General features: G+C 47.8%; 16 non-coding genes across 16 annotated transcripts; all 16 read right to left on the bottom strand.

Moving 5' to 3' along the window:
* Positions 1-774: 774 nt before the first annotated feature.
* Positions 775-965, bottom strand: LOC142708352 (U2 spliceosomal RNA). Its single transcript, XR_012868747.1, has one exon. It is a non-coding gene; the product is annotated as a U2 spliceosomal RNA (small nuclear RNA).
* A 1,284-nt stretch (positions 966-2,249) lies between these two features.
* Positions 2,250-2,432, bottom strand: LOC142708391 (U2 spliceosomal RNA). The gene has a single exon (XR_012868782.1). It is a non-coding gene; the product is annotated as a U2 spliceosomal RNA (small nuclear RNA).
* Positions 2,433-3,712: 1,280 nt separating this feature from the next.
* LOC142708353 (U2 spliceosomal RNA) lies at positions 3,713-3,903 on the bottom strand. Its single transcript, XR_012868748.1, has one exon. It is a non-coding gene; the product is annotated as a U2 spliceosomal RNA (small nuclear RNA).
* A 1,277-nt stretch (positions 3,904-5,180) lies between these two features.
* Positions 5,181-5,371, bottom strand: LOC142708355 (U2 spliceosomal RNA). Its single transcript, XR_012868749.1, has one exon. It is a non-coding gene; the product is annotated as a U2 spliceosomal RNA (small nuclear RNA).
* Positions 5,372-6,647: 1,276 nt separating this feature from the next.
* LOC142708356 (U2 spliceosomal RNA) lies at positions 6,648-6,838 on the bottom strand. The gene has a single exon (XR_012868750.1). It is a non-coding gene; the product is annotated as a U2 spliceosomal RNA (small nuclear RNA).
* Positions 6,839-8,130: 1,292 nt separating this feature from the next.
* Positions 8,131-8,321, bottom strand: LOC142708357 (U2 spliceosomal RNA). The gene has a single exon (XR_012868751.1). It is a non-coding gene; the product is annotated as a U2 spliceosomal RNA (small nuclear RNA).
* Positions 8,322-9,620: 1,299 nt separating this feature from the next.
* Positions 9,621-9,811, bottom strand: LOC142708358 (U2 spliceosomal RNA). Its single transcript, XR_012868752.1, has one exon. It is a non-coding gene; the product is annotated as a U2 spliceosomal RNA (small nuclear RNA).
* A 1,284-nt stretch (positions 9,812-11,095) lies between these two features.
* LOC142708359 (U2 spliceosomal RNA) lies at positions 11,096-11,286 on the bottom strand. Its single transcript, XR_012868753.1, has one exon. It is a non-coding gene; the product is annotated as a U2 spliceosomal RNA (small nuclear RNA).
* Positions 11,287-12,574: 1,288 nt separating this feature from the next.
* Positions 12,575-12,765, bottom strand: LOC142708360 (U2 spliceosomal RNA). The gene has a single exon (XR_012868754.1). It is a non-coding gene; the product is annotated as a U2 spliceosomal RNA (small nuclear RNA).
* Positions 12,766-14,053: 1,288 nt separating this feature from the next.
* LOC142708339 (U2 spliceosomal RNA) lies at positions 14,054-14,244 on the bottom strand. The gene has a single exon (XR_012868735.1). It is a non-coding gene; the product is annotated as a U2 spliceosomal RNA (small nuclear RNA).
* Positions 14,245-15,528: 1,284 nt separating this feature from the next.
* Positions 15,529-15,719, bottom strand: LOC142708361 (U2 spliceosomal RNA). The gene has a single exon (XR_012868755.1). It is a non-coding gene; the product is annotated as a U2 spliceosomal RNA (small nuclear RNA).
* A 1,296-nt stretch (positions 15,720-17,015) lies between these two features.
* On the bottom strand, positions 17,016-17,206 carry LOC142708362 (U2 spliceosomal RNA). Its single transcript, XR_012868756.1, has one exon. It is a non-coding gene; the product is annotated as a U2 spliceosomal RNA (small nuclear RNA).
* A 1,268-nt stretch (positions 17,207-18,474) lies between these two features.
* Positions 18,475-18,665, bottom strand: LOC142708364 (U2 spliceosomal RNA). The gene has a single exon (XR_012868758.1). It is a non-coding gene; the product is annotated as a U2 spliceosomal RNA (small nuclear RNA).
* Positions 18,666-19,965: 1,300 nt separating this feature from the next.
* Positions 19,966-20,161, bottom strand: LOC142708385 (U2 spliceosomal RNA). Its single transcript, XR_012868777.1, has one exon. It is a non-coding gene; the product is annotated as a U2 spliceosomal RNA (small nuclear RNA).
* A 1,288-nt stretch (positions 20,162-21,449) lies between these two features.
* Positions 21,450-21,640, bottom strand: LOC142708383 (U2 spliceosomal RNA). Its single transcript, XR_012868775.1, has one exon. It is a non-coding gene; the product is annotated as a U2 spliceosomal RNA (small nuclear RNA).
* A 1,296-nt stretch (positions 21,641-22,936) lies between these two features.
* LOC142708366 (U2 spliceosomal RNA) lies at positions 22,937-23,127 on the bottom strand. Its single transcript, XR_012868759.1, has one exon. It is a non-coding gene; the product is annotated as a U2 spliceosomal RNA (small nuclear RNA).
* Positions 23,128-23,492: the final 365 nt, after the last annotated feature.

Below are 23,492 nucleotides of genomic sequence, written 5' to 3' on the forward strand. Positions count from 1 at the left end.
AGGGCAACACTGCAACAGCCGGCCGCCAGGCTGTCTTTTTTTTGCACAGCTAGTTGCCTCCAGGAGGCCACAAGAGGGAGACAAGGGACTGCAAAATGGAAAATAGGCATCCACCAACTTTACAGACAACTTCTCCTTGCTCCTACAACCTCCATCCTTGCACAGTTTGTTATTCTTCTAGGTAACATAGTAACAAATCCAAATTGCTGCTCTCTTTGTAGGCAAGCAAGGCTTTGTTGCAACTGCAATTCTTACTTCTTCTTGAAATGTAGGGACGACAGTACATTCCATCACATCCATCTAGTGTACACAGGTAGGTCCATTGTGGCGGGCAGGCGAGCGGGCGGGCTGCTTTATTGGCTGTTTGCTGTTCCCCTACTCCACTCCACTATTTGACTGTTGTGCTGCATCAATCAATCAATCAATCAATCAATCAATCAATCAATCAATCAATCAATCAATCAATCAATCAATCAGTGGCTGGCTCAGGTGCAGCTCTTTAACTTACCTAAAAGGGAGGGCGGAGAGAAGACAAGGAAGGTGAATGAGGTGTTCCAATGTGAAATGCCGGAAACACAGAAACACAGACGACACACAACAAGAGGTGGCAATCTATTCATTAATTGCATTTAATCAATGAGCTCATTATCACTCATGCATTGTCCAACAGGTGTTGAAATAATGGGATTAAAAGGGGAGATCCCTTCAGAAAGACAGAAACAATAGCAAAGACAAAAAACACTTTTGGAATCTGCTTTTAGTCAACACATAAGGAAAGGGTGCACCGGTCCTGGAAATACTGCAATACCAGGTCAATGCGTGGAGTGGACAGAGCAAGCTCTATTTCCATCTCCCTGTTCTAAAAATCCATTTAATATATGGTCCCCAGATAGGGGACGTATCAGATATTAAACTGATAAGAACAGATACTACACTTGATCTTAGCCAAAAGGCCGAGAAGCGATAACCCGAACGGGCCGCGCGTTGCCCGAGCCTGCCCGATACTGCTGTTCAGCCCTTGCAGCGATTCAGCCTACTTCTAGGCAATTCCATGGGGCCCTGCAGGCTCACACACTCACAGCTACACGGGAGGTGAATAAAGGCCGGAGAGGAAGCCAGACAGGATTTGCTTCTTTTGCTTGCACCACAATGCAGTGCTGAAAGAGGAGGAATCTACATAAAAACGCCTTCCTGGCAACGCCCAAATGCCCTGCTGCCATGCAGATAAACACTGGCAGCGGCAGCAAGTGCATGCCCACAGCCACCCCTTGTTCCTTCACACCTTGTATCAGCTGTAATCCAGTCCAGTCCAGTGCTGCCTGCTGAGCAGCACTGACCAACACTGCCTGGGCCCAGGCTTTTATCTCTGAGGCCCCATTATGATGTCAGAAAGCTGGCTCTGGAATCCTGAGGGCTCCACTATGACACGTGCAAAGTTCCGTCTGAACTTTATATAAGACGGTGAGGCTCAGTCAGTCACTCAGTGTTGCCTGAGAGGGCAACACTGCAACAGCCGGCCGCCAGGCTGTCTTTTTTTTGCACAGCTAGTTGCCTCCAGGAGGCCACAAGAGGGAGACAAGGGACTGCAAAATGGAAAATAGGCATCCACCAACTTTACAGACAACTTCTCCTTGCTCCTACAACCTCCATCCTTGCACAGTTTGTTATTCTTCTAGGTAACATAGTAACAAATCCAAATTGCTGCTCTCTTTGTAGGCAAGCAAGGCTTTGTTGCAACTGCAATTCTTACTTCTTCTTGAAATGTAGGGACGACAGTACATTCCATCACATCCATCTAGTGTACACAGGTAGGTCCATTGTGGCGGGCAGGAGAGCGGGCGGGCTGCTTTATTGGCTGTTTGCTGTTCCCCTACTCCACTCCACTATTTGACTGTTGTGCTGCATCAATCAATCAATCAATCAATCAATCAATCAATCAATCAATCAATCAGTGGCTGGCTCAGGTGCAGCTCTTTAACTTACCTAAAAGGGAGGGCGGAGAGAAGACAAGGAAGGTGAATGAGGTGTTCCAATGTGAAATGCCGGAAACACAGAAACACAGACGACACACAACAAGAGGTGGCAATCTATTCATTAATTGCATTTAATCAATGAGCTCATTATCACTCATGCATTGTCCAACAGGTGTTGAAATAATGGGATTAAAAGGGGAGATCCCTTCAGAAAGACAGAAACAATAGCAAAGACAAAAAACACTTTTGGAATCTGCTTTTAGTCAACACATAAGGAAAGGGTGCACCGGTCCTGGAAATACTGCAATACCAGGTCAATGCGTGGAGTGGACAGAGCAAGCTCTATTTCCATCTCCCTGTTCTAAAAATCCATTTAATATATGGTCCCCAGATAGGGGACGTATCAGATATTAAACTGATAAGAAACACTTGATCTTAGCCAAAAGGCCGAGAAGCGATAACCCGAACGGGCCGCGCGTTGCCCGAGCCTGCCCGATACTGCTGTTCAGCCCTTGCAGCGATTCAGCCTACTTCTAGGCAATTCCATGGGGCCCTGCAGGCTCACACACTCACAGCTACACGGGAGGTGAGTAAAGGCCGGAGAGGAAGCCAGACAGGATTTGCTTCTTTTGCTTGCACCACAATGCAGTGCTGAAAGAGGAGGAATCTACATAAAAACGCCTTCCTGGCAACGCCCAAATGCCCTGCTGCCATGCAGATAAACACTGGCAGCGGCAGCAAGTGCATGCCCACAGCCACCCCTTGTTCCTTCACACCTTGTATCAGCTGTAATCCAGTCCAGTCCAGTGCTGCCTGCTGAGCAGCACTGACCAACACTGCCTGGGCCCAGGCTTTTATCTCTGAGGCCCCATTATGATGTCAGAAAGCTGGCTCTGGAATCCTGAGGGCTCCACTATGACACGTGCAAAGTTCCGTCTGAACTTTATATAAGACGGTGAGGCTCAGTCAGTCACTCAGTGTTGCCTGAGAGGGCAACACTGCAACAGCCGGCCGCCAGGCTGTCTTTTTTTTGCACAGCTAGTTGCCTCCAGGAGGCCACAAGAGGGAGACAAGGGACTGCAAAATGGAAAATAGGCATCCACCAACTTTACAGACAACTTCTCCTTGCTCCTACAACCTCCATCCTTGCACAGTTTGTTATTCTTCTAGGTAACATAGTAACAAATCCAAATTGCTGCTCTCTTTGTAGGCAAGCAAGGCTTTGTTGCAACTGCAATTCTTACTTCTTCTTGAAATGTAGGGACGACAGTACATTCCATCACATCCATCTAGAGTACACAGGTAGGTCCATTGTGGCGGGCAGGCGAGCGGGCGGGCTGCTTTATTGGCTGTTTGCTGTTCCCCTACTCCACTCCACTATTTGACTGTTGTGCTGCATCAATCAATCAATCAATCAATCAATCAATCAATCAATCAATCAGTGGCTGGCTCAGGTGCAGCTCTTTAACTTACCTAAAAGGGAGGGCGGAGAGAAGACAAGGAAGGTGAATGAGGTGTTCCAATGTGAAATGCCGGAAACACAGAAACACAGACGACACACAACAAGAGGTGGCAATCTATTCATTAATTGCATTTAATCAATGAGCTCATTATCACTCATGCATTGTCCAACAGGTGTTGAAATAATGGGATTAAAAGGGGAGATCCCTTCAGAAAGACAGAAACAATAGCAAAGACAAAAAACACTTTTGGAATCTGCTTTTAGTCAACACATAAGGAAAGGGTGCACCGGTCCTGGAAATACTGCAATACCAGGTCAATGCGTGGAGTGGACAGAGCAAGCTCTATTTCCATCTCCCTGTTCTAAAAATCCATTTAATATATGGTCCCCAGATAGGGGACGTATCAGATATTAAACTGATAAGAACAGATACTACACTTGATCTTAGCCAAAAGGCCGAGAAGCGATAACCCGAACGGGCCGCGCGTTGCCCGAGCCTGCCCGATACTGCTGTTCAGCCCTTGCAGCGATTCAGCCTACTTCTAGGCAATTCCATGGGGCCCTGCAGGCTCACACACTCACAGCTACACGGGAGGTGAATAAAGGCCGGAGAGGAAGCCAGACAGGATTTGCTTCTTTTGCTTGCACCACAATGCAGTGCTGAAAGAGGAGGAATCTACATAAAAACGCCTTCCTGGCAACGCCCAAATGCCCTGCTGCCATGCAGATAAACACTGGCAGCGGCAGCAAGTGCATGCCCACAGCCACCCCTTGTTCCTTCACACCTTGTATCAGCTGTAATCCAGTCCAGTCCAGTGCTGCCTGCTGAGCAGCACTGACCAACACTGCCTGGGCCCAGGCTTTTATCTCTGAGGCCCCATTATGATGTCAGAAAGCTGGCTCTGGAATCCTGAGGGCTCCACTATGACACGTGCAAAGTTCCGTCTGAACTTTATATAAGACGGTGAGGCTCAGTCAGTCACTCAGTGTTGCCTGAGAGGGCAACACTGCAACAGCCGGCCGCCAGGCTGTCTTTTTTTTGCACAGCTAGTTGCCTCCAGGAGGCCACAAGAGGGAGACAAGGGACTGCAAAATGGAAAATAGGCATCCACCAACTTTACAGACAACTTCTCCTTGCTCCTACAACCTCCATCCTTGCACAGTTTGTTATTCTTCTAGGTAACATAGTAACAAATCCAAATTGCTGCTCTCTTTGTAGGCAAGCAAGGCTTTGTTGCAACTGCAATTCTTACTTCTTCTTGAAATGTAGGGACGACAGTACATTCCATCACATCCATCTAGTGTACACAGGTAGGTCCATTGTGGCGGGCAGGCGAGCGGGCGGGCTGCTTTATTGGCTGTTTGCTGTTCCCCTACTCCACTCCACTATTTGACTGTTGTGCTGCAATCAATCAATCAATCAATCAATCAATCAATCAATCAATCAGTGGCTGGCTCAGGTGCAGCTCTTTAACTTACCTAAAAGGGAGGGCGGAGAGAAGACAAGGAAGGTGAATGAGGTGTTCCAATGTGAAATGCCGGAAACACAGAAACACAGACGACACACAACAAGAGGTGGCAATCTATTCATTAATTGCATTTAATCAATGAGCTCATTATCACTCATGCATTGTCCAACAGGTGTTGAAATAATGGGATTAAAAGGGGAGATCCCTTCAGAAAGACAGAAACAATAGCAAAGACAAAAAACACTTTTGGAATCTGCTTTTAGTCAACACATAAGGAAAGGGTGCACCGGTCCTGGAAATACTGCAATACCAGGTCAATGCGTGGAGTGGACAGAGCAAGCTCTATTTCCATCTCCCTGTTCTAAAAATCCATTTAATATATGGTCCCCAGATAGGGGACGTATCAGATATTAAACTGATAAGAACAGATACTACACTTGATCTTAGCCAAAAGGCCGAGAAGCGATAACCCGAACGGGCCGCGCGTTGCCCGAGCCTGCCCGATACTGCTGTTCAGCCCTTGCAGCGATTCAGCCTACTTCTAGGCAATTCCATGGGGCCCTGCAGGCTCACACACTCACAGCTACACGGGAGGTGAATAAAGGCCGGAGAGGAAGCCAGACAGGATTTGCTTCTTTTGCTTGCACCACAATGCAGTGCTGAAAGAGGAGGAATCTACATAAAAACGCCTTCCTGGCAACGCCCAAATGCCCTGCTGCCATGCAGATAAACACTGGCAGCGGCAGCAAGTGCATGCCCACAGCCACCCCTTGTTCCTTCACACCTTGTATCAGCTGTAATCCAGTCCAGTCCAGTGCTGCCTGCTGAGCAGCACTGACCAACACTGCCTGGGCCCAGGCTTTTATCTCTGAGGCCCCATTATGATGTCAGAAAGCTGGCTCTGGAATCCTGAGGGCTCCACTATGACACGTGCAAAGTTCCGTCTGAACTTTATATAAGACGGTGAGGCTCAGTCAGTCACTCAGTGTTGCCTGAGAGGGCAACACTGCAACAGCCGGCCGCCAGGCTGTCTTTTTTTTGCACAGCTAGTTGCCTCCAGGAGGCCACAAGAGGGAGACAAGGGACTGCAAAATGGAAAATAGGCATCCACCAACTTTACAGACAACTTCTCCTTGCTCCTACAACCTCCATCCTTGCACAGTTTGTTATTCTTCTAGGTAACATAGTAACAAATCCAAATTGCTGCTCTCTTTGTAGGCAAGCAAGGCTTTGTTGCAACTGCAATTCTTACTTCTTCTTGAAATGTAGGGACGACAGTACATTCCATCACATCCATCTAGTGTACACAGGTAGGTCCATTGTGGCGGGCAGGCGAGCGGGCAGGCTGCTTTATTGGCTGTTTGCTGTTCCCCTACTCCACTCCACTATTTGACTGTTGTGCTGCATCAATCAATCAATCAATCAATCAATCAATCAATCAATCAGTGGCTGGCTCAGGTGCAGCTCTTTAACTTACCTAAAAGGGAGGGCGGAGAGAAGACAAGGAAGGTGAATGAGGTGTTCCAATGTGAAATGCCGGAAACACAGAAACACAGACGACACACAACAAGAGGTGGCAATCTATTCATTAATTGCATTTAATCAATGAGCTCATTATCACTCATGCATTGTCCAACAGGTGTTGAAATAATGGGATTAAAAGGGGAGATCCCTTCAGAAAGACAGAAACAATAGCAAAGACAAAAAACACTTTTGGAATCTGCTTTTAGTCAACACATAAGGAAAGGGTGCACCGGTCCTGGAAATACTGCAATACCAGGTCAATGCGTGGAGTGGACAGAGCAAGCTCTATTTCCATCTCCCTGTTCTAAAAATCCATTTAATATATGGTCCCCAGATAGGGGACGTATCAGATATTAAACTGATAAGAACAGATACTACACTTGATCTTAGCCAAAAGGCCGAGAAGCGATAACCCGAACGGGCCGCGCGTTGCCCGAGCCTGCCCGATACTGCTGTTCAGCCCTTGCAGCGATTCAGCCTACTTCTAGGCAATTCCATGGGGCCCTGCAGGCTCACACACTCACAGCTACACGGGAGGTGAATAAAGGCCGGAGAGGAAGCCAGACAGGATTTGCTTCTTTTGCTTGCACCACAATGCAGTGCTGAAAGAGGAGGAATCTACATAAAAACGCCTTCCTGGCAACGCCCAAATGCCCTGCTGCCATGCAGATAAACACTGGCAGCGGCAGCAAGTGCATGCCCACAGCCACCCCTTGTTCCTTCACACCTTGTATCAGCTGTAATCCAGTCCAGTCCAGTGCTGCCTGCTGAGCAGCACTGACCAACACTGCCTGGGCCCAGGCTTTTATCTCTGAGGCCCCATTATGATGTCAGAAAGCTGGCTCTGGAATCCTGAGGGCTCCACTATGACACGTGCAAAGTTCCGTCTGAACTTTATATAAGACGGTGAGGCTCAGTCAGTCACTCAGTGTTGCCTGAGAGGGCAACACTGCAACAGCCGGCCGCCAGGCTGTCTTTTTTTTGCACAGCTAGTTGCCTCCAGGAGGCCACAAGAGGGAGACAAGGGACTGCAAAATGGAAAATAGGCATCCACCAACTTTACAGACAACTTCTCCTTGCTCCTACAACCTCCATCCTTGCACAGTTTGTTATTCTTCTAGGTAACATAGTAACAAATCCAAATTGCTGCTCTCTTTGTAGGCAAGCAAGGCTTTGTTGCAACTGCAATTCTTACTTCTTCTTGAAATGTAGGGACGACAGTACATTCCATCACATCCATCTAGTGTACACAGGTAGGTCCATTGTGGCGGGCAGGCGAGCGGGCGGGCTGCTTTATTGGCTGTTTGCTGTTCCCCTACTCCACTCCACTATTTGACTGTTGTGCTGCATCAATCAATCAATCAATCAATCAATCAATCAATCAATCAATCAATCAATCAATCAGTGGCTGGCTCAGGTGCAGCTCTTTAACTTACCTAAAAGGGAGGGCGGAGAGAAGACAAGGAAGGTGAATGAGGTGTTCCAATGTGAAATGCCGGAAACACAGAAACACAGACGACACACAACAAGAGGTGGCAATCTATTCATTAATTGCATTTAATCAATGAGCTCATTATCACTCATGCATTGTCCAACAGGTGTTGAAATAATGGGATTAAAAGGGGAGATCCCTTCAGAAAGACAGAAACAATAGCAAAGACAAAAAACACTTTTGGAATCTGCTTTTAGTCAACACATAAGGAAAGGGTGCACCGGTCCTGGAAATACTGCAATACCAGGTCAATGCGTGGAGTGGACAGAGCAAGCTCTATTTCCATCTCCCTGTTCTAAAAATCCATTTAATATATGGTCCCCAGATAGGGGACGTATCAGATATTAAACTGATAAGAACAGATACTACACTTGATCTTAGCCAAAAGGCCGAGAAGCGATAACCCGAACGGGCCGCGCGTTGCCCGAGCCTGCCCGATACTGCTGTTCAGCCCTTGCAGCGATTCAGCCTACTTCTAGGCAATTCCATGGGGCCCTGCAGGCTCACACACTCACAGCTACACGGGAGGTGAATAAAGGCCGGAGAGGAAGCCAGACAGGATTTGCTTCTTTTGCTTGCACCACAATGCAGTGCTGAAAGAGGAGGAATCTACATAAAAACGCCTTCCTGGCAACGCCCAAATGCCCTGCTGCCATGCAGATAAACACTGGCAGCGGCAGCAAGTGCATGCCCACAGCCACCCCTTGTTCCTTCACACCTTGTATCAGCTGTAATCCAGTCCAGTCCAGTGCTGCCTGCTGAGCAGCACTGACCAACACTGCCTGGGCCCAGGCTTTTATCTCTGAGGCCCCATTATGATGTCAGAAAGCTGGCTCTGGAATCCTGAGGGCTCCACTATGACACGTGCAAAGTTCCGTCTGAACTTTATATAAGACGGTGAGGCTCAGTCAGTCACTCAGTGTTGCCTGAGAGGGCAACACTGCAACAGCCGGCCGCCAGGCTGTCTTTTTTTTGCACAGCTAGTTGCCTCCAGGAGGCCACAAGAGGGAGACAAGGGACTGCAAAATGGAAAATAGGCATCCACCAACTTTACAGACAACTTCTCCTTGCTCCTACAACCTCCATCCTTGCACAGTTTGTTATTCTTCTAGGTAACATAGTAACAAATCCAAATTGCTGCTCTCTTTGTAGGCAAGCAAGGCTTTGTTGCAACTGCAATTCTTACTTCTTCTTGAAATGTAGGGACGACAGTACATTCCATCACATCCATCTAGTGTACACAGGTAGGTCCATTGTGGCGGGCAGGCGAGCGGGCAGGCGAGCGGGCAGGCTGCTTTATTGGCTGTTTGCTGTTCCCCTACTCCACTCCACTATTTGACTGTTGTGCTGCATCAATCAATCAATCAATCAATCAATCAATCAATCAATCAATCAATCATCAGTGGCTGGCTCAGGTGCAGCTCTTTAACTTACCTAAAAGGGAGGGCGGAGAGAAGACAAGGAAGGTGAATGAGGTGTTCCAATGTGAAATGCCGGAAACACAGAAACACAGACGACACACAACAAGAGGTGGCAATCTATTCATTAATTGCATTTAATCAATGAGCTCATTATCACTCATGCATTGTCCAACAGGTGTTGAAATAATGGGATTAAAAGGGGAGATCCCTTCAGAAAGACAGAAACAATAGCAAAGACAAAAAACACTTTTGGAATCTGCTTTTAGTCAACACATAAGGAAAGGGTGCACCGGTCCTGGAAATACTGCAATACCAGGTCAATGCGTGGAGTGGACAGAGCAAGCTCTATTTCCATCTCCCTGTTCTAAAAATCCATTTAATATATGGTCCCCAGATAGGGGACGTATCAGATATTAAACTGATAAGAACAGATACTACACTTGATCTTAGCCAAAAGGCCGAGAAGCGATAACCCGAACGGGCCGCGCGTTGCCCGAGCCTGCCCGATACTGCTGTTCAGCCCTTGCAGCGATTCAGCCTACTTCTAGGCAATTCCATGGGGCCCTGCAGGCTCACACACTCACAGCTACACGGGAGGTGAATAAAGGCCGGAGAGGAAGCCAGACAGGATTTGCTTCTTTTGCTTGCACCACAATGCAGTGCTGAAAGAGGAGGAATCTACATAAAAACGCCTTCCTGGCAACGCCCAAATGCCCTGCTGCCATGCAGATAAACACTGGCAGCGGCAGCAAGTGCATGCCCACAGCCACCCCTTGTTCCTTCACACCTTGTATCAGCTGTAATCCAGTCCAGTCCAGTGCTGCCTGCTGAGCAGCACTGACCAACACTGCCTGGGCCCAGGCTTTTATCTCTGAGGCCCCATTATGATGTCAGAAAGCTGGCTCTGGAATCCTGAGGGCTCCACTATGACACGTGCAAAGTTCCGTCTGAACTTTATATAAGACGGTGAGGCTCAGTCAGTCACTCAGTGTTGCCTGAGAGGGCAACACTGCAACAGCCGGCCGCCAGGCTGTCTTTTTTTTGCACAGCTAGTTGCCTCCAGGAGGCCACAAGAGGGAGACAAGGGACTGCAAAATGGAAAATAGGCATCCACCAACTTTACAGACAACTTCTCCTTGCTCCTACAACCTCCATCCTTGCACAGTTTGTTATTCTTCTAGGTAACATAGTAACAAATCCAAATTGCTGCTCTCTTTGTAGGCAAGCAAGGCTTTGTTGCAACTGCAATTCTTACTTCTTCTTGAAATGTAGGGACGACAGTACATTCCATCACATCCATCTAGTGTACACAGGTAGGTCCATTGTGGCGGGCAGGCGAGCGGGCGGGCTGCTTTATTGGCTGTTTGCTGTTCCCCTACTCCACTCCACTATTTGACTGTTGTGCTGCATCAATCAATCAATCAATCAATCAATCAATCAATCAATCAATCAATCAGTGGCTGGCTCAGGTGCAGCTCTTTAACTTACCTAAAAGGGAGGGCGGAGAGAAGACAAGGAAGGTGAATGAGGTGTTCCAATGTGAAATGCCGGAAACACAGAAACACAGACGACACACAACAAGAGGTGGCAATCTATTCATTAATTGCATTTAATCAATGAGCTCATTATCACTCATGCATTGTCCAACAGGTGTTGAAATAATGGGATTAAAAGGGGAGATCCCTTCAGAAAGACAGAAACAATAGCAAAGACAAAAAACACTTTTGGAATCTGCTTTTAGTCAACACATAAGGAAAGGGTGCACCGGTCCTGGAAATACTGCAATACCAGGTCAATGCGTGGAGTGGACAGAGCAAGCTCTATTTCCATCTCCCTGTTCTAAAAATCCATTTAATATATGGTCCCCAGATAGGGGACGTATCAGATATTAAACTGATAAGAACAGATACTACACTTGATCTTAGCCAAAAGGCCGAGAAGCGATAACCCGAACGGGCCGCGCGTTGCCCGAGCCTGCCCGATACTGCTGTTCAGCCCTTGCAGCGATTCAGCCTACTTCTAGGCAATTCCATGGGGCCCTGCAGGCTCACACACTCACAGCTACACGGGAGGTGAATAAAGGCCGGAGAGGAAGCCAGACAGGATTTGCTTCTTTTGCTTGCACCACAATGCAGTGCTGAAAGAGGAGGAATCTACATAAAAACGCCTTCCTGGCAACGCCCAAATGCCCTGCTGCCATGCAGATAAACACTGGCAGCGGCAGCAAGTGCATGCCCACAGCCACCCCTTGTTCCTTCACACCTTGTATCAGCTGTAATCCAGTCCAGTCCAGTGCTGCCTGCTGAGCAGCACTGACCAACACTGCCTGGGCCCAGGCTTTTATCTCTGAGGCCCCATTATGATGTCAGAAAGCTGGCTCTGGAATCCTGAGGGCTCCACTATGACACGTGCAAAGTTCCGTCTGAACTTTATATAAGACAGTGAGGCTCAGTCAGTCACTCAGTGTTGCCTGAGAGGGCAACACTGCAACAGCCGGCCGCCAGGCTGTCTTTTTTTTGCACAGCTAGTTGCCTCCAGGAGGCCACAAGAGGGAGACAAGGGACTGCAAAATGGAAAATAGGCATCCACCAACTTTACAGACAACTTCTCCTTGCTCCTACAACCTCCATCCTTGCACAGTTTGTTATTCTTCTAGGTAACATAGTAACAAATCCAAATTGCTGCTCTCTTTGTAGGCAAGCAAGGCTTTGTTGCAACTGCAATTCTTACTTCTTCTTGAAATGTAGGGACGACAGTACATTCCATCACATCCATCTAGTGTACACAGGTAGGTCCATTGTGGCGGGCAGGCGAGCGGGCGGGCTGCTTTATTGGCTGTTTGCTGTTCCCCTACTCCACTCCACTATTTGACTGTTGTGCTGCATCAATCAATCAATCAATCAATCAATCAATCAATCAATCAATCAATCAATCAGTGGCTGGCTCAGGTGCAGCTCTTTAACTTACCTAAAAGGGAGGGCGGAGAGAAGACAAGGAAGGTGAATGAGGTGTTCCAATGTGAAATGCCGGAAACACAGAAACACAGACGACACACAACAAGAGGTGGCAATCTATTCATTAATTGCATTTAATCAATGAGCTCATTATCACTCATGCATTGTCCAACAGGTGTTGAAATAATGGGATTAAAAGGGGAGATCCCTTCAGAAAGACAGAAACAATAGCAAAGACAAAAAACACTTTTGGAATCTGCTTTTAGTCAACACATAAGGAAAGGGTGCACCGGTCCTGGAAATACTGCAATACCAGGTCAATGCGTGGAGTGGACAGAGCAAGCTCTATTTCCATCTCCCTGTTCTAAAAATCCATTTAATATATGGTCCCCAGATAGGGGACGTATCAGATATTAAACTGATAAGAACAGATACTACACTTGATCTTAGCCAAAAGGCCGAGAAGCGATAACCCGAACGGGCCGCGCGTTGCCCGAGCCTGCCCGATACTGCTGTTCAGCCCTTGCAGCGATTCAGCCTACTTCTAGGCAATTCCATGGGGCCCTGCAGGCTCACACACTCACAGCTACACGGGAGGTGAATAAAGGCCGGAGAGGAAGCCAGACAGGATTTGCTTCTTTTGCTTGCACCACAATGCAGTGCTGAAAGAGGAGGAATCTACATAAAAACGCCTTCCTGGCAACGCCCAAATGCCCTGCTGCCATGCAGATAAACACTGGCAGCGGCAGCAAGTGCATGCCCACAGCCACCCCTTGTTCCTTCACACCTTGTATCAGCTGTAATCCAGTCCAGTCCAGTGCTGCCTGCTGAGCAGCACTGACCAACACTGCCTGGGCCCAGGCTTTTATCTCTGAGGCCCCATTATGATGTCAGAAAGCTGGCTCTGGAATCCTGAGGGCTCCACTATGACACGTGCAAAGTTCCGTCTGAACTTTATATAAGACGGTGAGGCTCAGTCAGTCACTCAGTGTTGCCTGAGAGGGCAACACTGCAACAGCCGGCCGCCAGGCTGTCTTTTTTTTGCACAGCTAGTTGCCTCCAGGAGGCCACAAGAGGGAGACAAGGGACTGCAAAATGGAAAATAGGCATCCACCAACTTTACAGACAACTTCTCCTTGCTCCTACAACCTCCATCCTTGCACAGTTTGTTATTCTTCTAGGTAACATAGTAACAAATCCAAATTGCTGCTCTCTTTGTAGGCAAGCAAGGCTTTGTTGCAACTGCAATTCTTACTTCTTCTTGAAATGTAGGGACGACAGTACATTCCATCACATCCATCTAGTGTACACAGGTAGGTCCATTGTGGCGGGCAGGCGAGCGGGCGGGCTGCTTTATTGGCTGTTTGCTGTTCCCCTACTCCACTCCACTATTTGACTGTTGTGCTGCATCAATCAATCAATCAATCAATCAATCAATCAATCAATCAATCAATCAATCAGTGGCTGGCTCAGGTGCAGCTCTTTAACTTACCTAAAAGGGAGGGCGGAGAGAAGACAAGGAAGGTGAATGAGGTGTTCCAATGTGAAATGCCGGAAACACAGAAACACAGACGACACACAACAAGAGGTGGCAATCTATTCATTAATTGCATTTAATCAATGAGCTCATTATCACTCATGCATTGTCCAACAGGTGTTGAAATAATGGGATTAAAAGGGGAGATCCCTTCAGAAAGACAGAAACAATAGCAAAGACAAAAAACACTTTTGGAATCTGCTTTTAGTCAACACATAAGGAAAGGGTGCACCGGTCCTGGAAATACTGCAATACCAGGTCAATGCGTGGAGTGGACAGAGCAAGCTCTATTTCCATCTCCCTGTTCTAAAAATACATTTAATATATGGTCCCCAGATAGGGGACGTATCAGATATTAAACTGATAAGAACAGATACTACACTTGATCTTAGCCAAAAGGCCGAGAAGCGATAACCCGAACGGGCCGCGCGTTGCCCGAGCCTGCCCGATACTGCTGTTCAGCCCTTGCAGCGATTCAGCCTACTTCTAGGCAATTCCATGGGGCCCTGCAGGCTCACACACTCACAGCTACACGGGAGGTGAATAAAGGCCGGAGAGGAAGCCAGGCAGGATTTGCTTCTTTTGCTTGCACCACAATGCAGTGCTGAAAGAGGAGGAATCTACATAAAAACGCCTTCCTGGCAACGCCCAAATGCCCTGCTGCCATGCAGATAAACACTGGCAGCGGCAGCAAGTGCATGCCCACAGCCACCCCTTGTTCCTTCACACCTTGTATCAGCTGTAATCCAGTCCAGTCCAGTGCTGCCTGCTGAGCAGCACTGACCAACACTGCCTGGGCCCAGGCTTTTATCTCTGAGGCCCCATTATGATGTCAGAAAGCTGGCTCTGGAATCCTGAGGGCTCCACTATGACACGTGCAAAGTTCCGTCTGAACTTTATATAAGACGGTGAGGCTCAGTCAGTCACTCAGTGTTGCCTGAGAGGGCAACACTGCAACAGCCGGCCGCCAGGCTGTCTTTTTTTTGCACAGCTAGTTGCCTCCAGGAGGCCACAAGAGGGAGACAAGGGACTGCAAAATGGAAAATAGGCATCCACCAACTTTACAGACAACTTCTCCTTGCTCCTACAACCTCCATCCTTGCACAGTTTGTTATTCTTCTAGGTAACATAGTAACAAATCCAAATTGCTGCTCTCTTTGTAGGCAAGCAAGGCTTTGTTGCAACTGCAATTCTTACTTCTTCTTGAAATGTAGGGACGACAGTACATTCCATCACATCCATCTAGTGTACACAGGTAGGTCCATTGTGGCGGGCAGGCGAGCGGGCGGGCTGCTTTATTGGCTGTTTGCTGTTCCCCTACTCCACTCCACTATTTGACTGTTGTGCTGCATCAATCAATCAATCAATCAATCAATCAATCAATCAATCAATCAATCAGTGGCTGGCTCAGGTGCAGCTCTTTAACTTACCTAAAAGGGAGGGCGGAGAGAAGACAAGGAAGGTGAATGAGGTGTTCCAATGTGAAATGCCGGAAACACAGAAACACAGACGACACACAACAAGAGGTGGCAATCTATTCATTAATTGCATTTAATCAATGAGCTCATTATCACTCATGCATTGTCCAACAGGTGTTGAAATAATGGGATTAAAAGGGGAGATCCCTTCAGAAAGACAGAAACAATAGCAAAGACAAAAAACACTTTTGGAATCTGCTTTTAGTCAACACATAAGGAAAGGGTGCACCGGTCCTGGAAATACTGCAATACCAGGTCAATGCGTGGAGTGGACAGAGCAAGCTCTATTTCCATCTCCCTGTTCTAAAAATCCATTTAATATATGGTCCCCAGATAGGGGACGTATCAGATATTAAACTGATAAGAACAGATACTACACTTGATCTTAGCCAAAAGGCCGAGAAGCGATAACCCGAACGGGCCGCGCGTTGCCCGAGCCTGCCCGATACTGCTGTTCAGCCCTTGCAGCGATTCAGCCTACTTCTAGGCAATTCCATGGGGCCCTGCAGGCTCACACACTCACAGCTACACGGGAGGTGAATAAAGGCCGGAGAGGAAGCCAGACAGGATTTGCTTCTTTTGCTTGCACCACAATGCAGTGCTGAAAGAGGAGGAATCTACATAAAAACGCCTTCCTGGCAACGCCCAAATGCCCTGCTGCCATGCAGATAAACACTGGCAGCGGCAGCAAGTGCATGCCCACAGCCACCCCTTGTTCCTTCACACCTTGTATCAGCTGTAATCCAGTCCAGTCCAGTGCTGCCTGCTGAGCAGCACTGACCAACACTGCCTGGGCCCAGGCTTTTATCTCTGAGGCCCCATTATGATGTCAGAAAGCTGGCTCTGGAATCCTGAGGGCTCCACTATGACACGTGCAAAGTTCCGTCTGAACTTTATATAAGACGGTGAGGCTCAGTCAGTCACTCAGTGTTGCCTGAGAGGGCAACACTGCAACAGCCGGCCGCCAGGCTGTCTTTTTTTTGCACAGCTAGTTGCCTCCAGGAGGCCACAAGAGGGAGACAAGGGACTGCAAAATGGAAAATAGGCATCCACCAACTTTACAGACAACTTCTCCTTGCTCCTACAACCTCCATCCTTGCACAGTTTGTTATTCTTCTAGGTAACATAGTAACAAATCCAAATTGCTGCTCTCTTTGTAGGCAAGCAAGGCTTTGTTGCAACTGCAATTCTTACTTCTTCTTGAAATGTAGGGACGACAGTACATTCCATCACATCCATCTAGTGTACACAGGTAGGTCCATTGTGGCGGGCAGGCGAGCGGGCGGGCTGCTTTATTGGCTGTTTGCTGTTCCCCTACTCCACTCCACTATTTGACTGTTGTGCTGCATCAATCAATCAATCAATCAATCAATCAATCAATCAATCAATCAATCAATCAATCAATCAGTGGCTGGCTCAGGTGCAGCTCTTTAACTTACCTAAAAGGGAGGGCGGAGAGAAGACAAGGAAGGTGAATGAGGTGTTCCAATGTGAAATGCCGGAAACACAGAAACACAGACGACACACAACAAGAGGTGGCAATCTATTCATTAATTGCATTTAATCAATGAGCTCATTATCACTCATGCATTGTCCAACAGGTGTTGAAATAATGGGATTAAAAGGGGAGATCCCTTCAGAAAGACAGAAACAATAGCAAAGACAAAAAACACTTTTGGAATCTGCTTTTAGTCAACACATAAGGAAAGGGTGCACCGGTCCTGGAAATACTGCAATACCAGGTCAATGCGTGGAGTGGACAGAGCAAGCTCTATTTCCATCTCCCTGTTCTAAAAATCCATTTAATATATGGTCCCCAGATAGGGGACGTATCAGATATTAAACTGATAAGAACAGATACTACACTTGATCTTAGCCAAAAGGCCGAGAAGCGATAACCCGAACGGGCCGCGCGTTGCCCGAGCCTGCCCGATACTGCTGTTCAGCCCTTGCAGCGATTCAGCCTACTTCTAGGCAATTCCATGGGGCCCTGCAGGCTCACACACTCACAGCTACACGGGAGGTGAATAAAGGCCGGAGAGGAAGCCAGACAGGATTTGCTTCTTTTGCTTGCACCACAATGCAGTGCTGAAAGAGGAGGAATCTACATAAAAACGCCTTCCTGGCAACGCCCAAATGCCCTGCTGCCATGCAGATAAACACTGGCAGCGGCAGCAAGTGCATGCCCACAGCCACCCCTTGTTCCTTCACACCTTGTATCAGCTGTAATCCAGTCCAGTCCAGTGCTGCCTGCTGAGCAGCACTGACCAACACTGCCTGGGCCCAGGCTTTTATCTCTGAGGCCCCATTATGATGTCAGAAAGCTGGCTCTGGAATCCTGAGGGCTCCACTATGACACGTGCAAAGTTCCGTCTGAACTTTATATAAGACGGTGAGGCTCAGTCAGTCACTCAGTGTTGCCTGAGAGGGCAACACTGCAACAGCCGGCCGCCAGGCTGTCTTTTTTTTGCACAGCTAGTTGCCTCCAGGAGGCCACAAGAGGGAGACAAGGGACTGCAAAATGGAAAATAGGCATCCACCAACTTTACAGACAACTTCTCCTTGCTCCTACAACCTCCATCCTTGCACAGTTTGTTATTCTTCTAGGTAACATAGTAACAAATCCAAATTGCTGCTCTCTTTGTAGGCAAGCAAGGCTTTGTTGCAACTGCAATTCTTACTTCTTCTTGAAATGTAGGGACGACAGTACATTCCATCACATCCATCTAGTGTACACAGGTAGGTCCATTGTGGCGGGCAGGCGAGCGGGCGGGCTGCTTTATTGGCTGTTTGCTGTTCCCCTACTCCACTCCACTATTTGACTGTTGTGCTGCATCAATCAATCAATCAATCAATCAATCAATCAGTGGCTGGCTCAGGTGCAGCTCTTTAACTTACCTAAAAGGGAGGGCGGAGAGAAGACAAGGAAGGTGAATGAGGTGTTCCAATGTGAAATGCCGGAAACACAGAAACACAGACGACACACAACAAGAGGTGGCAATCTATTCATTAATTGCATTTAATCAATGAGCTCATTATCACTCATGCATTGTCCAACAGGTGTTGAAATAATGGGATTAAAAGGGGAGATCCCTTCAGAAAGACAGAAACAATAGCAAAGACAAAAAACACTTTTGGAATCTGCTTTTAGTCAACACATAAGGAAAGGGTGCACCGGTCCTGGAAATACTGCAATACCAGGTCAATGCGTGGAGTGGACAGAGCAAGCTCTATTTCCATCTCCCTGTTCTAAAAATCCATTTAATATATGGTCCCCAGATAGGGGACGTATCAGATATTAAACTGATAAGAACAGATACTACACTTGATCTTAGCCAAAAGGCCGAGAAGCGATAACCCGAACGGGCCGCGCGTTGCCCGAGCCTGCCCGATACTGCTGTTCAGCCCTTGCAGCGATTCAGCCTACTTCTAGGCAATTCCATGGGGCCCTGCAGGCTCACACACTCACAGCTACACGGGAGGTGAATAAAGGCCGGAGAGGAAGCCAGACAGGATTTGCTTCTTTTGCTTGCACCACAATGCAGTGCTGAAAGAGGAGGAATCTACATAAAAACGCCTTCCTGGCAACGCCCAAATGCCCTGCTGCCATGCAGATAAACACTGGCAGCGGCAGCAAGTGCATGCCCACAGCCACCCCTTGTTCCTTCACACCTTGTATCAGCTGTAATCCAGTCCAGTCCAGTGCTGCCTGCTGAGCAGCACTGACCAACACTGCCTGGGCCCAGGCTTTTATCTCTGAGGCCCCATTATGATGTCAGAAAGCTGGCTCTGGAATCCTGAGGGCTCCACTATGACACGTGCAAAGTTCCGTCTGAACTTTATATAAGACGGTGAGGCTCAGTCAGTCACTCAGTGTTGCCTGAGAGGGCAACACTGCAACAGCCGGCCGCCAGGCTGTCTTTTTTTTGCACAGCTAGTTGCCTCCAGGAGGCCACAAGAGGGAGACAAGGGACTGCAAAATGGAAAATAGGCATCCACACACTTTACAGACAACTTCTCCTTGCTCCTACAACCTCCATCCTTGCACAGTTTGTTATTCTTCTAGGTAACATAGTAACAAATCCAAATTGCTGCTCTCTTTGTAGGCAAGCAAGGCTTTGTTGCAACTGCAATTCTTACTTCTTCTTGAAATGTAGGGACGACAGTACATTCCATCACATCCATCTAGTGTACACAGGTAGGTCCATTGTGGCGGGCAGGCGAGCGGGCGGGCTGCTTTATTGGCTGTTTGCTGTTCCCCTACTCCACTCCACTATTTGACTGTTGTGCTGCATCAATCAATCAATCAATCAATCAATCAATCAATCAATCAATCAATCAATCAATCAATCAATCAGTGGCTGGCTCAGGTGCAGCTCTTTAACTTACCTAAAAGGGAGGGCGGAGAGAAGACAAGGAAGGTGAATGAGGTGTTCCAATGTGAAATGCCGGAAACACAGAAACACAGACGACACACAACAAGAGGTGGCAATCTATTCATTAATTGCATTTAATCAATGAGCTCATTATCACTCATGCATTGTCCAACAGGTGTTGAAATAATGGGATTAAAAGGGGAGATCCCTTCAGAAAGACAGAAACAATAGCAAAGACAAAAAACACTTTTGGAATCTGCTTTTAGTCAACACATAAGGAAAGGGTGCACCGGTCCTGGAAATACTGCAATACCAGGTCAATGCGTGGAGTGGACAGAGCAAGCTCTATTTCCATCTCCCTGTTCTAAAAATCCATTTAATATATGGTCCCCTCCCCAGATAGGGGACGTATCAGATATTAAACTGATAAGAACAGATACTACACTTGATCTTAGCCAAAAGGCCGAGAAGCGATAACCCGAACGGGCCGCGCGTTGCCCGAGCCTGCCCGATACTGCTGTTCAGCCCTTGCAGCGATTCAGCCTACTTCTAGGCAATTCCATGGGGCCCTGCAGGCTCACACACTCACAGCTACACGGGAGGTGAATAAAGGCCGGAGAGGAAGCCAGACAGGATTTGCTTCTTTTGCTTGCACCACAATGCAGTGCTGAAAGAGGAGGAATCTACATAAAAACGCCTTCCTGGCAACGCCCAAATGCCCTGCTGCCATGCAGATAATCACTGGCAGCGGCAGCAAGTGCATGCCAACAGCCACCCCTTGTTCCTTCACACCTTGTATCAGCTGTAATCCAGTCCAGTCCAGTGCTGCCTGCTGAGCAGCACTGACCAACACTGCCTGGGCCCAGGCTTTTATCTCTGAGGCCCCATTATGATGTCAGAAAGCTGGCTCTGGAATCCTGAGGGCTCCACTATGACACGTGCAAAGTTCCGTCTGAACTTTATATAAGACGGTGAGGCTCAGTCAGTCACTCAGTGTTGCCTGAGAGGGCAACACTGCAACAGCCGGCCGCCAGGCTGTCTTTTTTTTGCACAGCTAGTTGCCTCCAGGAGGCCACAAGAGGGAGACAAGGGACTGCAAAATGGAAAATAGGCATCCACACACTTTACAGACAACTTCTCCTTGCTCCTACAACCTCCATCCTTGCACAGTTTGTTATTCTTCTAGGTAACATAGTAACAAATCCAAATTGCTGCTCTCTTTGTAGGCAAGCAAGGCTTTGTTGCAACTGCAATTCTTACTTCTTCTTGAAATGTAGGGACGACAGTACATTCCATCACATCCATCTAGTGTACACAGGTAGGTCCATTGTGGCGGGCAGGCGAGCGGGCGGGCTGCTTTATTGGCTGTTTGCTGTTCCCCTACTCCACTCCACTATTTGACTGTTGTGCTGCATCAATCAATCAATCAATCAATCAATCAATCAATCAATCAATCAATCAATCAGTGGCTGGCTCAGGTGCAGCTCTTTAACTTACCTAAAAGGGAGGGCGGAGAGAAGACAAGGAAGGTGAATGAGGTGTTCCAATGTGAAATGCCGGAAACACAGAAACACAGACGACACACAACAAGAGGTGGCAATCTATTCATTAATTGCATTTAATCAATGAGCTCATTATCACTCATGCATTGTCCAACAGGTGTTGAAATAATGGGATTAAAAGGGGAGATCCCTTCAGAAAGACAGAAACAATAGCAAAGACAAAAAACACTTTTGGAATCTGCTTTTAGTCAACACATAAGGAAAGGGTGCACCGGTCCTGGAAATACTGCAATACCAGGTCAATGCGTGGAGTGGACAGAGCAAGCTCTATTTCCATCTCCCTGTTCTAAAAATCCATTTAATATATGGTCCCCAGATAGGGGACGTATCAGATATTAAACTGATAAGAACAGATACTACACTTGATCTTAGCCAAAAGGCCGAGAAGCGGTAACCCGAACGGGCCGCGCGTTGCCCGAGCCTGCCCGATACTGCTGTTCAGCCCTTGCAGCGATTCAGCCTACTTCTAGGCAATTCCATGGGGCCCTGCAGGCTCACACACTCACAGCTACACGGGAGGTGAATAAAGGCCGGAGAGGAAGCCAGACAGGATTTGCTTCTTTTGCTTGCACCACAATGCAGTGCTGAAAGAGGAGGAATCTACATAAAAACGCCTTCCTGGCAACGCCCAAATGCCCTGCTGCCATGCAGATAAACACTGGCAGCGGCAGCAAGTGCATGCCAACAGCCACCCCTTGTTCCTTCACACCTTGTATCAGCTGTAATCCAGTCCAGTCCAGTGCTGCCTGCTGAGCAGCACTGACCAACACTGCCTGGGCCCAGGCTTTTATCTCTGAGGCCCCATTATGATGTCAGAAAGCTGGCTCTGGAATCCTGAGGGCTCCACTATGACACGTGCAAAGTTCCGTCTGAACTTTATATAAGACGGTGAGGCTCAGTCAGTCACTCAGTGTTGCCTGAGAGGGCAACACTGCAACAGCCGGCCGCCAGGCTGTCTTTTTTTTGCACAGCTAGTTGCCTCCAGGAGGCCACAAGAGGGAGACAAGGGACTGCAAAATGGAAAATAGGCATCCACACACTTTACAGACAACTTCTCCTTGCTCCTACAACCTCCATCCTTGCACAGTTTGTTATTCTTCTAGGTAACATAGTAACAAATCCAAATTGCTGCTCTCTTTGTAGGCAAGCAAGGCTTTGTTGCAACTGCAATTCTTACTTCTTCTTGAAATGTAGGGACGACAGTACATTCCATCACATCCATCTAGTGTACACAGGTAGGTCCATTGTGGCGGGCAGGCGAGCGGGCGGGCTGCTTTATTGGCTGTTTGCTGTTCCCCTACTCCACTCCACTATTTGACTGTTGTGCTGCATCAATCAATCAATCAATCAATCAATCAATCAATCAATCAATCAATCAATCAATCAATCAGTGGCTGGCTCAGGTGCAGCTCTTTAACTTACCTAAAAGGGAGGGCGGAGAGAAGACAAGGAAGGTGAATGAGGTGTTCCAATGTGAAATGCCGGAAACACAGAAACACAGACGACACACAACAAGAGGTGGCAATCTATTCATTAATTGCATTTAATCAATGAGCTCATTATCACTCATGCATTGTCCAACAGGTGTTGAAATAATGGGATTAAAAGGGGAGATCCCTTCAGAAAGACAGAAACAATAGCAAAGACAAAAAACACTTTTGGAATCTGCTTTTAGTCAACACATAAGGAAAGGGTGCACCGGTCCTGGAAATACTGCAATACCAGGTCAATGCGTGGAGTGGACAGAGCAAGCTCTATTTCCATCTCCCTGTTCTAAAAATCCATTTAATATATGGTCCCCAGATAGGGGACGTATCAGATATTAAACTGATAAGAACAGATACTACACTTGATCTTAGCCAAAAGGCCGAGAAGCGATAACCCGAACGGGCCGCGCGTTGCCCGAGCCTGCCCGATACTGCTGTTCAGCCCTTGCAGCGATTCAGCCTACTTCTAGGCAATTCCATGGGGCCCTGCAGGCTCACACACTCACAGCTACACGGGAGGTGAATAAAGGCCGGAGAGGAAGCCAGACAGGATTTGCTTCTTTTGCTTGCACCACAATGCAGTGCTGAAAGAGGAGGAATCTACATAAAAACGCCTTCCTGGCAACGCCCAAATGCCCTGCTGCCATGCAGATAAACACTGGCAGCGGCAGCAAGTGCATGCCCACAGCCACCCCTTGTTCCTTCACACCTTGTATCAGCTGTAATCCAGTCCAGTCCAGTGCTGCCTGCTGAGCAG

The sequence above is a fragment of the Rhinoderma darwinii genome, unplaced genomic scaffold (assembly GCF_050947455.1).
Source record: "Rhinoderma darwinii isolate aRhiDar2 unplaced genomic scaffold, aRhiDar2.hap1 Scaffold_3896, whole genome shotgun sequence".
In the NCBI taxonomy this organism is placed as follows: Eukaryota; Metazoa; Chordata; class Amphibia; order Anura; family Rhinodermatidae; genus Rhinoderma; species Rhinoderma darwinii.